Source organism: Schistocerca cancellata, chromosome 5 (assembly GCF_023864275.1).
Source record: "Schistocerca cancellata isolate TAMUIC-IGC-003103 chromosome 5, iqSchCanc2.1, whole genome shotgun sequence".
NCBI classification, from domain to species: Eukaryota; Metazoa; Arthropoda; class Insecta; order Orthoptera; family Acrididae; genus Schistocerca; species Schistocerca cancellata.
The window spans coordinates 565,271,743-565,285,347 of NC_064630.1; the positions used below are offsets into that span (position 1 = coordinate 565,271,743).

General features: G+C 44.3%; 1 protein-coding gene and 1 non-coding gene across 3 annotated transcripts in view; both read right to left on the minus strand.

Annotated features, from left to right (window-relative positions):
• Positions 1-13,605, minus strand: part of LOC126188403 (protein GDAP2 homolog) — a 1,021,851-nt gene that overhangs the window by 662,624 nt on the left and 345,622 nt on the right. The window lies entirely within an intron of this gene.
• Trnat-ugu (transfer RNA threonine (anticodon UGU)) lies at positions 9,864-9,938 on the minus strand. Its single transcript has one exon. It is a non-coding gene; the product is annotated as a tRNA-Thr (tRNA).

Here is a 13,605-nt window from a genome sequence, read left to right on the forward strand (position 1 = left end):
TCATTTTAGCAGTCCTCGGTGGGTACTGTAGTGAAACACGAAAAAACGATCTTACAGACTATCTAACCATGCTACAAGCCACCTGTGCGTTCAGATATATATATATATATATATATAATATATATATATATATATATATATATTGGCAAAGGTGTCAACATTTTAACATTCCTAAGCTAACTGGGCTATCCACAATAGATGTGACGTTCACACTTTCTTAGAGTGAATCACGGTGGCCACTCAGGTTGTTCAGCAGTGTGGCCGTAACGGGAGTTGAACCCAGATCGATTACGCACTTCCTGTTGTACTTCTCATTCCGCCTATTCCGCTATTACCTAACGCCGTGCTGGATAGACCAGTGGTGTTTTATAACTGTTCTCTTTTAGAACACCTACTTCTCCGTTACGAATTGTCGTCTTGTTTTAACTTGATTCTAAAATGCAATATCTACTTGAATTCTACAAGGCCAGAATTCTGACCTAAATATATTTTAAAAAGTTTACAAAGCAATATCATAAATATACAATTACTTGATGCTCAGTTTTTATCTACAGATTCACAAAATAATCTAGATTTGGTATTCTTCTTTAAATTTACTAAGTAGCTGTACAAGAATGTTCTTAAGTCATTATTTGATGTATTTTAAGTCGTCCTCAGAGTTGGTAGCATATTTTCTCTCTAGCTGACATGACATAATGTGCAATAAACCTGTAGGTAGTTACGCGTCTGTCATTACATTACTTGTTTTTCGCTTTCGCTTCCGCTGCCGATCGCGACTGAACACTGCATACCGTAAAACGGCTGTCGTTAAATGTTATGGTCTTGGATTATATCCTGATTGGCCTCCGATTTTTTTTTTTTTTTTTTACATCAGACAGACTTTATTTGTTCACTGATTCGTGTTTCCTCTTTCCTTTCTTTATTTTGAAGTTTGATACGCTTTCCTTACGAAGTAAACTAACGCCGTCTGTTAGAGCATAGGTCCAGGGTTTTCATTTCATTTCAGACAAGTGATGATGGGTCCTGAACGACAGCTAGAGTAACCGAAAACTTTCTGTCAGACAATGCAGGTTATCAAGGCCGTTATTTCACCACTGGCGGGTTCTGTTCCATGTGCGTTACACCGCGCTCTGGGACATTTACTGTATAGTGCCTAATATTCAGTCTCCTAATGCTGCAGATATCCTGTGGTGCTATAAGGACTTCATTATTTGATTTTCAAACTTAAACAAGCTAAACAACTCTGACTGTTTATACGTAACCACGCAAATCACGCAATGGGACCGTGGAACCATCTAATTCGATACTCTGATACTATAATTTTATGACGCTCCAACCATTTCTATGATGTACAGAGAGGCCATAAAAATTCAAAACACAAAAACAATTCAGTAGAACAGAAGGACTCAGGTTAGACAAGATGTGGACCACAGACGGAAATAAACTAAACAGCGACAACTAATCAGTAGTACCAACCATGTAACACAAGTAAGCGCGACTCCACGGTCTTTAGTAAAAGTCAGATGTCGTCGTGACGCGATTGTTACGCAGTTACATACACTCCTGGAAATTGAAATAAGAACACCGTGAATTCATTGTCCCAGGAAGGGGAAACTTTATTGACACATTCCTGGGGTCAGATACATCACATGATCACACTGACAGAACCACAGGCACATAGACACAGGCAACAGAGCATGCACAATGTCGGCACTAGTACAGTGTATATCCACCTTTCGCAGCAATGCAGGCTGCTATTCTCCCATGGAGACGATCGTAGAGGTGCTGGATGTAGTCCTGTGGAACGGCTTGCCATGCCATTTCCACCTGGCGCCTCAGTTGGACCAGCGTTCGTGCTGAACGTGCAGACCGCGTGAGACGACGCTTCATCCAGTCCCAAACATGCTCAATGGGGGACAGATCCGGAGATCTTGCTGGCCAGGGTAGTTGACTTACACCTTCTAGAGCACGTTGGGTGGCACGGGATACATGCGGACGTGCATTGTCCTGTTGGAACAGCAAGTTCCCTTGCCGGTCTAGGAATGGTAGAACGATGGGTTCGATGACGGTTTGGATGTACCGTGCACTATTCAGTGTCCCCTCGACGATCACCAGTGGTGTACGGCCAGTGTAGGAGATCGCTCCCCACACCATGATGCCGGGTGTTGGCCCTGTGTGCCTCGGTCGTATGCAGTCCTGATTGTGGCGCTCACCTGCACGGCGCCAAACACGCATACGACCATCATTGGCACCAAGGCAGAAGCGACTCTCATCGCTGAAGACGACACGTCTCCATTCGTCCCTCCATTCACGCCTGTCGCGACACCACTGGAGGCGGGCTGCACGATGTTGGGGCGTGAGCGGAAGACGGCCTAACGGTGTGCGGGACCGTAGCCCAGCTTCATGGAGACGGTTGCGAATGGTCCTCGCCGATACCCCAGGAGCAACAGTGTCCCTAATTTGCTGGGAAGTGGCGGTGCGGTCCCCTACGGCACTGCGTAGGATCCTACGGTCTTGGCGTCCATCCGTGCGTCGCTGCGGTCCGGTCCCAGGTCGACGGGCACGTGCACCTTCCGCCGACCACTGGCGACAACATCGATGTACTGTGGAGACCTCACGCCCCACGTGTTGAGCAATTCGGCGGTACGTCCACCCGGCCTCCCGCATGCCCACTATACGCCCTCGCTCAAAGTCCGTCAACTGCACATACGGTTCACGTGCACGCTGTCGCGGCATGCTACCAGTGTTAAAGACTGCGATGGAGCTCCGTATGCCACGGCAAACTGGCTGACACTGACGGCGGCGGTGCACAAATGCTGCGCAGCTAGCGCCATTCGGCGACCAACACCGCGGTTCCTGGTGTGTCCGCTGTGCCGTGCGTGTGATCATTGCTTGTACAGCCCTCTCGCAGTGTACGGAGCAAGTATGGCGGGTCTGACACACCGGTGTCAATGTGTTCTTTTTTCCATTTCCAGTAGTGTATTTATGATTTGGCCTGCTGTGCGTGTCGAAGTCTGATACTACCTAATCGTGTCTTTTAGCTTCTGAGAATGTCTCCTGTATACTACATTACACTACAAAAATTAGGATCAAAGCTATAGCAACTTACACATATAAATGTTCTGCAACTCTCACTGCCTACAGTCCTTATTAGAAATCAAGCTCCGTCCCCCCCCCCCCCCCCCCCCCCCCCCGTGTCGTGTGTCGTACCAAGACCGTGACTTAAGGTGTCTAGTTATCTTACGTAACGTTAAACGCCAAAATCTAGAACATGGCGTCGATCACCTGGCAGAAGTACGGCGAGCGGTTGAGTGTAGGCAACTTGGCATGCTGCTTGTAGCCATGAGAGAGTTACGTCTTCTTGATTTGCAGCAGATTGCTGCATCCTGACAATATCTCTAGTACTATTGTTTGCCGCTTCAGCGCGTCTGCAGCTCGTGCTCTAGTGGCTAGCGTTGCTACCTCTGGATCACGTGGTTCCGTGTTCGATTCCCGGCCGGGTTTGGGATTTTGTCTGCCCGAGGACTGGATGCTTGTGTTGTCCTCATCATTTCTTCTTCTTCACCATTCGTGACAGTGGCTAGATTGGACTCTGAAAAAAATTGGACTGCGTAAAAATTTGGACTTTGTACGGGCGCTGATGACCGCGCAGCTGAGCGCCCCATAAACCAAACATCATCATCATCATCATCATCATCAACCACCCCAGCGTTCAGAAAGTTCCACAGACTTCAAAGAAAACCAGGGTCATCAGCATAGGATCGTCGACAAAGGGAACATCCTAGCTATACGTCGTCCACCCACGTCTTCCAGAAGCTCAGCAGGTCCCCACGCTCGTATTATTAACCGCAAAATTGCAGCCCAGGCTGCAGCAGTCTTTGGTACCCGCATTAAACAATGCTTGCTTATGTAAGACTCCTAAATAGTATTTGACTTAACTTGAGAAGAGTGCAACAGGCCAAAAATCAAGGAAGGTGTAAAGCTGGGTTACTTTTTATCACCACTAATATTTAGTTTGTGTTAGTAAGGGCCTACCTTGATGTTTGTACACCTGTTGTTTCTCGCTCTAGCCGGCCGATGTGGCCGAGCGGTTCTAGGCGCTTCAATCCGGAACCGCGCTGCTGCTACGGTCGCAGGTACGAATCCTGCCTCGGGCAGGATGTGTGTGATGCTCTTAGGTTAGTTAGGTTTAAGTAGTTCTAAGTCTAGGGGACTAATGACCTCAGAAGTTAAGTTCGATAGTGCTCAGAGCCATTTGAACCAATTTTTGCTTCTCGCTCTGGGAATTTTGGAAGTTTGCGGTAAGGTCTTATGGGACCAAACTGCTGAGGTCATCGGTCCCTAAGGTTACAAACTAATTAATCTAACTTGAACTAACAGACGCTACGGACAACATACACACCCATGCCCGAGGGAGGACTCGAACCTCCACGCGAAATTTCTCGCTCTATTTGAACTAAAGTTCACCTTACTATAACTCTGTAAGGTGTTTGCTTAACACACCTTAGCAAGTTTAACAATGCTTGATTTCAATTCTGTTAACAACATACGATTAAAACAATTAAGCTTAATTATTTTAATCCTTTTCCGTGGTCACTTATTATACGATTTTTTGTAATCACTTTTATTCATTAGCTTCGATCATCCTGTGTGATATTTCTGTTATATTTCATATAATTACTTTACAAACTTTTATATCATCAGTTAGTTTTTGTTTTACCTGTCTAATGACAATACAGCTTTGTGTAAGTACTGATGTTTGTTCCTTTTTATTGTACATAATTATTTTGTTCTGCTTTTGTTTGTATGAATTTTTGGAGACTGTCTGAACGACTCAGTGGTATCTTTCACTCTTAGCACGTGGTCCCGGGTTCGATTCCCGGAGGGGTCAGGGATTTTCACCTGCCTCGAGATGACTGGGTGTTTCTGTTGTCCTCGTCATTTCATCATCATTCATGAAAGTGGCGAGTTTGGACGGAGCGAAGGTTGGGAATTCGTACGGGCGCTGATAACCACGCAGCTGAGCGCCCCACAATCCAATCATCATCATCATCATCATCATCATCATCATCATCATCATCATCATCATCATCTTTCACTCTAGAACGTCAGATACATAAATGACGAAGTATCTTGAGATAGCTGATGCAGCAACGGAAACTAAGCAATTGAGAAATGTATACGACTAGCCGAATACTGTCCAGCCTCGAAGATCCCGTGCTGACTGGTGATGGCGATCGTTCAACATAATAGCCCCATGTTTGACGATGTGCACTGAACGGTGAGCTCCGAAACACTTGCGCCTGCAGCAGCATTGTTCTCTGCCGTCACATCTGCCACAGATCGCCGTCTACCCTGCCTCACAGAGCGGACAACGCTACCACCTCTACGGTCTCTTATGAAGCGTGGACGTGCAACACCTTGTTGCCTACTCGTAGTTTCACCGCCTTTCGTCCATTTTCCACTGCTGCTCATGACATTAGCACGCGCGCGAACAGACGACAAGCTTCGCCGTTTACGAGATGCTCCTTCCCAGGTTCCGGGCCGTAACAGTCTGCCCTTTGTCAAAGTCGCTAATGGCTGTGGATTTTCCCATTTTTATCCCGTATCGTCGCTAGAGTGACTCCCCATTCGTTTCTCTTCCGCTTACATACTTTGTTTACTTCGTCACATGCTAGTAAGTTGCATTCAGCCTTGCGCTGGGCAGTGGTCATATATACACTGCGCAACAGAATTGAAGGATCACTTTTTCTGAACCCTGTAATTTCCTACTACTGCGACGTTTGAAATTTTGTTCAAAGGTTCCCATAACCCTCCTCCGTAATGATGCAAAAGCGCGGCGCTCTGCGACGTCACGCTCGGTCTAGAAGACGCTTCAAGCAGCAAGTGTCGACACGAGTGAAGAAAGGCCACAGTTCCGAAGTTCATGTGAGCTGTTAGGTGGGTTAATGATGCAACATTGGCACAAAATTTCACCTCTATTCTGCCCAACACCACCGTGAGAAGGTCGTCACAGTCCTCGTACCCACATTTCATTCCTTCTTTTGAAGTCTCTGCATTGGAGATAAGAACCGCGAAATCTTGCGTTAAAATCACGTGGTTTTCTTATAGGTGGCCGAGGATAACATTTGAGACACATCGCCGCACAGAACCGACGCGAGGAGGCCTCAGGGAGTGGCATAAACGGTGTCAATGAAACCACTCCTTTCTCCAGGGAGTTGATTCCCACACATTTCGCGGTCCAAGAGCACAGTTCGCAGTGCAATAAATAAAAGGAAGATTTTTTTGACACTCTTTGATTGTGCTTATACCCTCAGACGTTTCAGCGCTTCTCTAAGGAAATTGTTGACTACATCACCTGTGAATGCGATCGTACCACTTTCGAGTGCAGCGCGACCGCAATTTTTGGTCGCATGTACAGGTTGGAGCCATTAGGGACGGTTGAAAACCATTACTCGAAATCTGAACATCACCCGAGACAGAAAAGGGTACTTAAGCTTACACCCTCCTGTTTCCTGCCCTCTTGTAGTGTGGTCACAAGGGAATGCAACATTAACAGTAGTGTGAATAAAATGGCAAAGGGTCCCTTTAAGTCTCCCCCCCCCCCTCCTCCCCTCAGTGAGCTATACCGATGCGCTTCCGTCGAGCGTGTTAGAAATGTACCTCCAGAAATTTCGACAGCAATTCAGCCTGATGACTTCCGCAGTGCTTGAGGGCTAGGCAGCCTCTTCGACACACTTTCGGTGGGGGTTGCCTACCTTCAGGCGCTAGAGTAGCAGCCAGGCTGAAATGGTGTCTGACTTGTACATTTGTAACGCGTGCAACAAAGATTCGTACTGTTTATAAAGACTAAAATCATTAGTTCTGTACTCCACATGCTGTCTTCTTTGTGCGACCTGTAAAATTTGCATCTGCTGTGTTTGGTCGCATAACATTCCGAGACGCCTTGTTCTTCGTTTCCTCTGATTGGCCTGACATCTTCGGCTCCATCTATGCTGGTACGTAAGCTATCTAGAGGCAAGGTAGTAACCAGACCGCACAGTGAGTGTGAAACAGGGATTTGTAGCCATGTATGGAAGTGAAACATGGACGATAAATAGTTTAGACAAGAAGAGAATAGAAGCTTTCGAAATGTGGAGCTACAGAAGAATGCTGAAGATTAGTTGGGTAGATCACATAACTAATGAGGAGACACTGAATAGAATTGGGGAGGAGTTTGTGGCACTTGACTAGAAGAAGGGATCGGTTGATAGGACATGTTGTGAGGCATCATGGGATCACCAATTTAGTACTGGAAGGCAGCGTGGCGGGTAAAAATAGTAGAAGGAGACCAAGAGATGAATACACTAAACAGATTCAGAAGGATGTAGGTTGCAGTAAGTACTGGGAGATGAAGAACCTTGCACAGGATAGAGCACCATGGAGAGCTGCATCAAACCAGTCTCTGGACTGAAGACCACAATAACAACATGATAAACGTGTATAGATATCTCCGAAAAAGAAATTCAACAAGACATAAAAAAAGTTCTAAGGGTGCTTCAGTTTTTTAAGCTGAATTTTCTCATCTGAATTACATTTCCTTTCCAATTTTCAAATTCGCAGGCTGTTGTGAGAACTAGCACGGGACCATTGCAGAGTAGTTCACGGCCATGAGGTACTGTTGGACTCATCTGCCTGGCTGTTTTAAATTATCCGCGGTCACGCTAAGCGACTGAAGGTCGCAACCAGGCGGCTCCTCATAACAGATCGTGACCCGCCTTAATTGCGCGACGAATAGTCCCCTTAATAACAAAGACGTAACGGCAGAACGAGTTCAGAAAACTTTATCAGTACACAACCTAAAAAGTTTTCTCCTGGACAACTCCTTCCATTCCATATGTATCCTGTGAACTGAGCCGTTTCACATCATGTCGATACAAGAATCGTTGAAATTATATATGGAACATGTAAATAACCAACAACTAATTAACTAACTAGCTTGTGGTGTGTTCCTGTGCACTGGAGAGTTTATTTCTCCCAGTATGTAGCCATGAAGAGTCGGCTCAGGGTTCTCGTGCTGGGACAGGGTGCCGGGGGAAATTCCCAAGGCAACTGGCATCTGTAGTCTCTACCTCATTTTATGGTTCACGGCGGCCATAAAAATATCGTCGGTTAAGAAACAAAAGTAGATGGAGCCCTACACCACCAACGTATGGACCATTGCATTTTTCCAAAGCTTTTAAGTTTAGCTTGGTGGCGAGGTGGCGCAGTGGTTAGCACACGAGACTCCCATTCGGGAGGAGGACGGTTCAACCCTGAGTCCGGCCATCCAGATTAAGTTTTCCATGATTTCCCAAAATGGCTTAAAGCAAATGCTGGGATGGCTTCTTTGAAAGGGAACGACCAGTTTCCTTTCCCATCCTTCACTAATCGCAGCTCGTGTTCCGTCAGTAATGACCTTGTTGTCGACGGTACGTTAAACACTAATCACCTCTTCCTCGAGCTTCACGTGAGACAGTACACGTTCTCAACCTACACAGAAGGTGCTTGCTGAATGACTAACAGGCGTTGCTGTTACTGTCACCGATATGAAGATAATGAAGTCTCTATAAGGACCACAGCCGAGCATCGTGGTCGGTGTAGCTATGTGGCAGCAAGATACAGTTTGATTTTCGTCTATGACGAGATCAGTAGAGACCGAATGTCGTCTCCATTTGAAAGTTATTGCAACGAGAGGGAAGGGGTTTATTTTTAAGGAATTATGTCAGTATTAGCACGGAGTAGTTTAGAAATATTACAGAAAACATCAGTCAGGATAGCTTGTTTAAATTACTTTAAATGTAGCTGATGCCCATGTTGAATATCACATGATCCTTCGTGATGGTAAGTACGCGGAGGAGTTGGTTAGGAGGGATTAGGATGCCGTTTTGAAGTGGGAAACCTACAACGGTTGACGTTTCTCGCGGTTTTCAGAGATAACGTCAGGTGGATGTTGCAATGGCTGTAACAACATGTAATGCTACAGATACCTTCTAATTTAATATCGAAGAAGAATTAAATATCAGAATCTCCGTTGATGGGAGCTCACTTCATACTAAAAGATACAAAAGAGAAAAATAATAAAACGAAACAAAGCTGATCCTGGCCCCATAGACATTAAGTAATGCGCCGTCAGTTCTCCAGAACACTACTGTTTACTTTTAAAACTAAAAGTTTTATCGCAGCAAATGGAGATCGAACCGCCACCAACAAATTTTTTCAGTTCCATCTTTGAGCATGAATTCATACATAACCCACTCACCTCATATACTTAGTAAACGCAGTAAGTTAATATAATGTTTGCAACGTGAATTTTTAAATTCTATTTCTTACACAAAGGAGTAAAAGCGCGCCATAATGAATTTCTCGTAGCCCATTGTGGTCGCCTAGGAGCACTAAAAAAGACAATGTAATGCTACTCCCTTTTTTAAAGTGCTTCCACGAGAAGCTACTCCGCAAGAGAAAAATTATTTCCTTCTGCAATTCCTCTCAAGGCTCTACCATGTGTTTGTAAGTAGACTGAAATACTCAGGCAGCTATGCAGCCATCTGCTACAGAGAGCTGGTTCTATAAACTTTTTATCAAAACTTCGATAAAAGTATACTCGGCGTAAGATTCCCTTCCGTGAAGCATCCTACTTTCAGATATCTCTTTGACAGTGCTCTTGTCGCTGTCAGATTACACGTTGAAAGCTACTTAAGCACAGCAGTAGCATCAAAAAATATTTTCTCATAATGCATCAGCTGAAGGAAATGAATCTAACAAAGGGTGAAATTACAATTAAATCACTAGGTTTCGCTGGATGCAGGCGTTAATATACGTCAACGGGGACATTTGAAAACGTGTGCCCCGACCGGGACTCAAACCCGGGATCTCCTGCTTACATGGCAGACGCTCTATCCATCTGAGCCACCGAGGGCAGAGAGGATAGTGCGACTGCAGGGACTTATCTCCGGCACGCCTCCCGTGAGACCCACATTCGCAACTTATTGTCCCGCAACTGTATTCGTAGTGCCCCTGCCCATTATACTCATTACTCGCGGAGTATAAGTGTAGATGTAGATGTAGATTACCAGCCAGATAGCGGTTGCTGAGGCAGGGTGGTGCACGTGGTGAGAGCCCCTATTTGCAGTGGGTGGCACAATGGTGGATGACTTCCGTGAAAATCTACATCTACATGGATACTCTGCAAATCACATTTAAGTGCCTGGCAGAGGGTTCATCGAACCAACTTTACAATTCTCTATTATTCCAATCTCGTATAGCGCGCGGAAAGAACGAATACCTATACCTTTCCGTACGAACTCTGATTTTCCTTATTTTATCGTGGTGATCGTTTCTCCTTATGTAGGTCGGTATCAACAAAATATTTTCGCATTCGGAGGAGAAAGTTGGTGATTGAAATTTCATGAGAAGACTCTGTCGCAACGAAAAACACCTTTCTTTTAATGATGTCCAGCCCAAAACCTGTATCATTTCAGTGACACTCTCTCCCATATTTCGCGATAATACAAAACGTGGTGCCTTTCTTTGAACTTTTTCGATGTTCTCCGTCAGTCCTATCTGGTAAGGATCCCACACCGCGCAGCAGTATTCTAAAAGAGAACGGACAAGCGTAGTGTAGGCAGTCTCCTTACTAGGTCTGTTACATTTTCTAAGTGTCCTGCCAATAAAACGGAGTCTTTGGTTACCCTTACCCACAACATTTTCTATCCGTTTCTTCCGATTTAAGTTGTTCGTAATTGTAATTCCTAGGTATTTAGTTGAAATGACGGCCTTTATATTTGACTGATTTATCGTCTAACCGAAGTTTAACGGATTCCTTTTAGCCCTCGTGTGGATGACCTCACACTGGCAATTTTCGTGCCATTCAGATATCTTTTCTAAATCGTTTTGCAATTTGTTTTGATCTTCTAATGACTTTATTAGTCGATAAACGACAGCGTCATCTGCAAACAACCTAACACGGCTGCTCAGATTGTCTCCCAAATCGTTTATATAGATAAGGAACAGCAAAGGGCCTACAACACTACCTTGGGGAACGCCAAAAATCACTTCTGTTTTACTCGATGACTTCCCGTCAATTACTACGAACTGTGACCTCTCTGACACGAAGTCACAAATCCAGTCACATAACTGAGACGATATTCCATAAACACTCATTTCACTACAAGCCGCTTGTGTGGTACAGTGTCAAAAGCCTTCTGGAAATCTAAAAATACGGAATCGATCTGAAATCCCTTGCCAATAGCACTCAACACTTCATGCGGATAAAGAGCTAGTGTTTCGCAAGAACGATGTTTTCTAAACCCGTGTTGACTGTGTGTCAATAGACAGTTTTCTTCAAGGTAATTCATAATGTTCGAACACAATATATGTTCCAGAATCCTGCTGCAAATCGACGTTAATGATACAGGCCTGTAATTAAGTGGATTACTCCTTCTTCAATATTGATGTGACCTGTGCAACTTCCCAATCTTTGGTTACGGATCTTGCGTCGAGCGAACGGTTGTATATGATTGTCAAGTATGGAGCTAATGTATCAGCATACTCCGAAAGGAACCTAATTGGTATACATTCTGGACCAGAAGACTTGCTTTTATTAAGTGATTTAAGTTGCTTCACTACTCCGAGGATATTTACTTCTACGTTACTCATATTGGCAGCTGTTATCGATTCGAATTCTGCAATATTTACTTCGTCTTCTTTTGTGAAGGCATTTCGGAAGACTGTGTTTATTAACTCTGCTTTGGCAGCACTGTCTTCGATAGTATCTTCATTGCTATCGCGCAGAGAAGGCACTGATTGTGTCTTGCCGCTAGCATACTTCACATACATCCAGAATCTCTCTCGATTTTCTGCCAAGTTTCGAGACAAACTGTCGTCGTGGAAACTACTATAAGCTTCTCGCATTGAAGTGCGCGCTAAATTTCGAACATCTGTAGAACATCGCGTATCTGGAGGATTTTACATTTGTTTAAATTTGGCATGCTTTTTTCGTTGTTTCTGCAACAGTGTTCTGACCTGTTTCGCGTACCATGGGGAACCAGCTCCGTCGTTTGTTAACTTCTCTGGTATGAATCTCTGCATTGCTTTTGATACTATTTCTTTGAATTTAAGCCACATATGGTCTGCACTTACACTGTTAATTTGGGAGGAGTGGAGATAATCTCACAGGGAGCCGTTAATCGAATTTTTATCTTTTTTTTTAATAGATATAATTTTCGTTTATTTTTGGAGGATTTTGGAGCTGCGGCATTCAGTCTCGCCATGACAAACCTGTGTTCATTAATCCTTGCATCTGTTTTGATGCTCGTTATTAGATCAGAATTATTTGTTGCTAAGAGGTCAAGTGTGTTTTCACAATCGTTAACTGTTTGAGTGGACTCATGAACTAATAGCGTACCTCCGGATTTAAACATGTATTTTCGCCACACAGGTCTTGTAAAGCGACGTAGAAGGGTTGGCGGGAAGGGAGGGAGGGGGGGGGGAGGCATATGAGGATTCCACAGGGTACTGTCCTGGGCCCATAGCTTTTCTCGATATACAAACTCTCTTATCTGAACACTCATTAGCGGTCGTTAATATGGGGTGTGTCCACCCTTCCTCTTAATGTTTTGGCGTTCGCCAAGGTAGTGTTAAAGATCCTCTGTTGTTCCTTATCTATAGAAATGATTTAGGAGACAGCCTAAGCAGCTAATTTAGGTTGCTTACAGATGACGCTGTCATTTGTTGTCTAGCAAAGTTATCAGAAGATCAAAACAAATTGCAAAACGATTTAGAAAAGATACCTGTGTGGTGCAAAAATTGGCAGTTGACCTTAAATATGAAAAGTGTGTTGGCACCCACGTGAGTGCTGAAAGTAATCCGTGAAACTTCGGTTACACGATAAATCAATCAAATATTAAGGCCGTAAATTCAAATAAATTCCTAGGAATTACTATTACGAGCAACTTATATTCCAAAGAACACGTAGGAAATGTTTTGGGGAAGGTGAACAAAAACAAGATGATACAATAGGTCTACTAACGAGACTGCCTAGACTGCGTTTGTTCGTCCTCTTTTGGAGTACTGCTGTGCGGTGTGGGATCCTTAGCAGATAACATTAACGGAGCACATCGAGAAAATTCAAATAAGAGCAGTGCGTTTTGTACTATCGAGAAATAGGGGAGAGTGTCACGGACATGATACGTGATCTGGATATCATTAAAACAAAGGCGTTTCTCATTGCGGCGGAATCTTTTCACGGGGTTTCAATCACCAACTTTCTCCTCCGAAGGCGAAAATATTTTGTTGACGCCGACCTACATAGGGAGAAAGGATCATCACAATAAAATATGGCAAATCAGAGATCGCACGAAAAGATATAGGTGTTCGTTTCTTCCTCGCGCTGTTCGAGATTAGGATAATAGAGAATTATTGTGAAGGCGGTTCGATTAACCCTCTCTCAGGCACTTAAGAGTGATTTGCAGAGTATCCAAGTAGATGTAGACCTGAATCAGACTGAAACCTCTTCCCTGATTCTATGTATTTGTTGTGAATATGTGTTCGTCTTTAACCTAACAATGAAATGATAATTAAATAAAG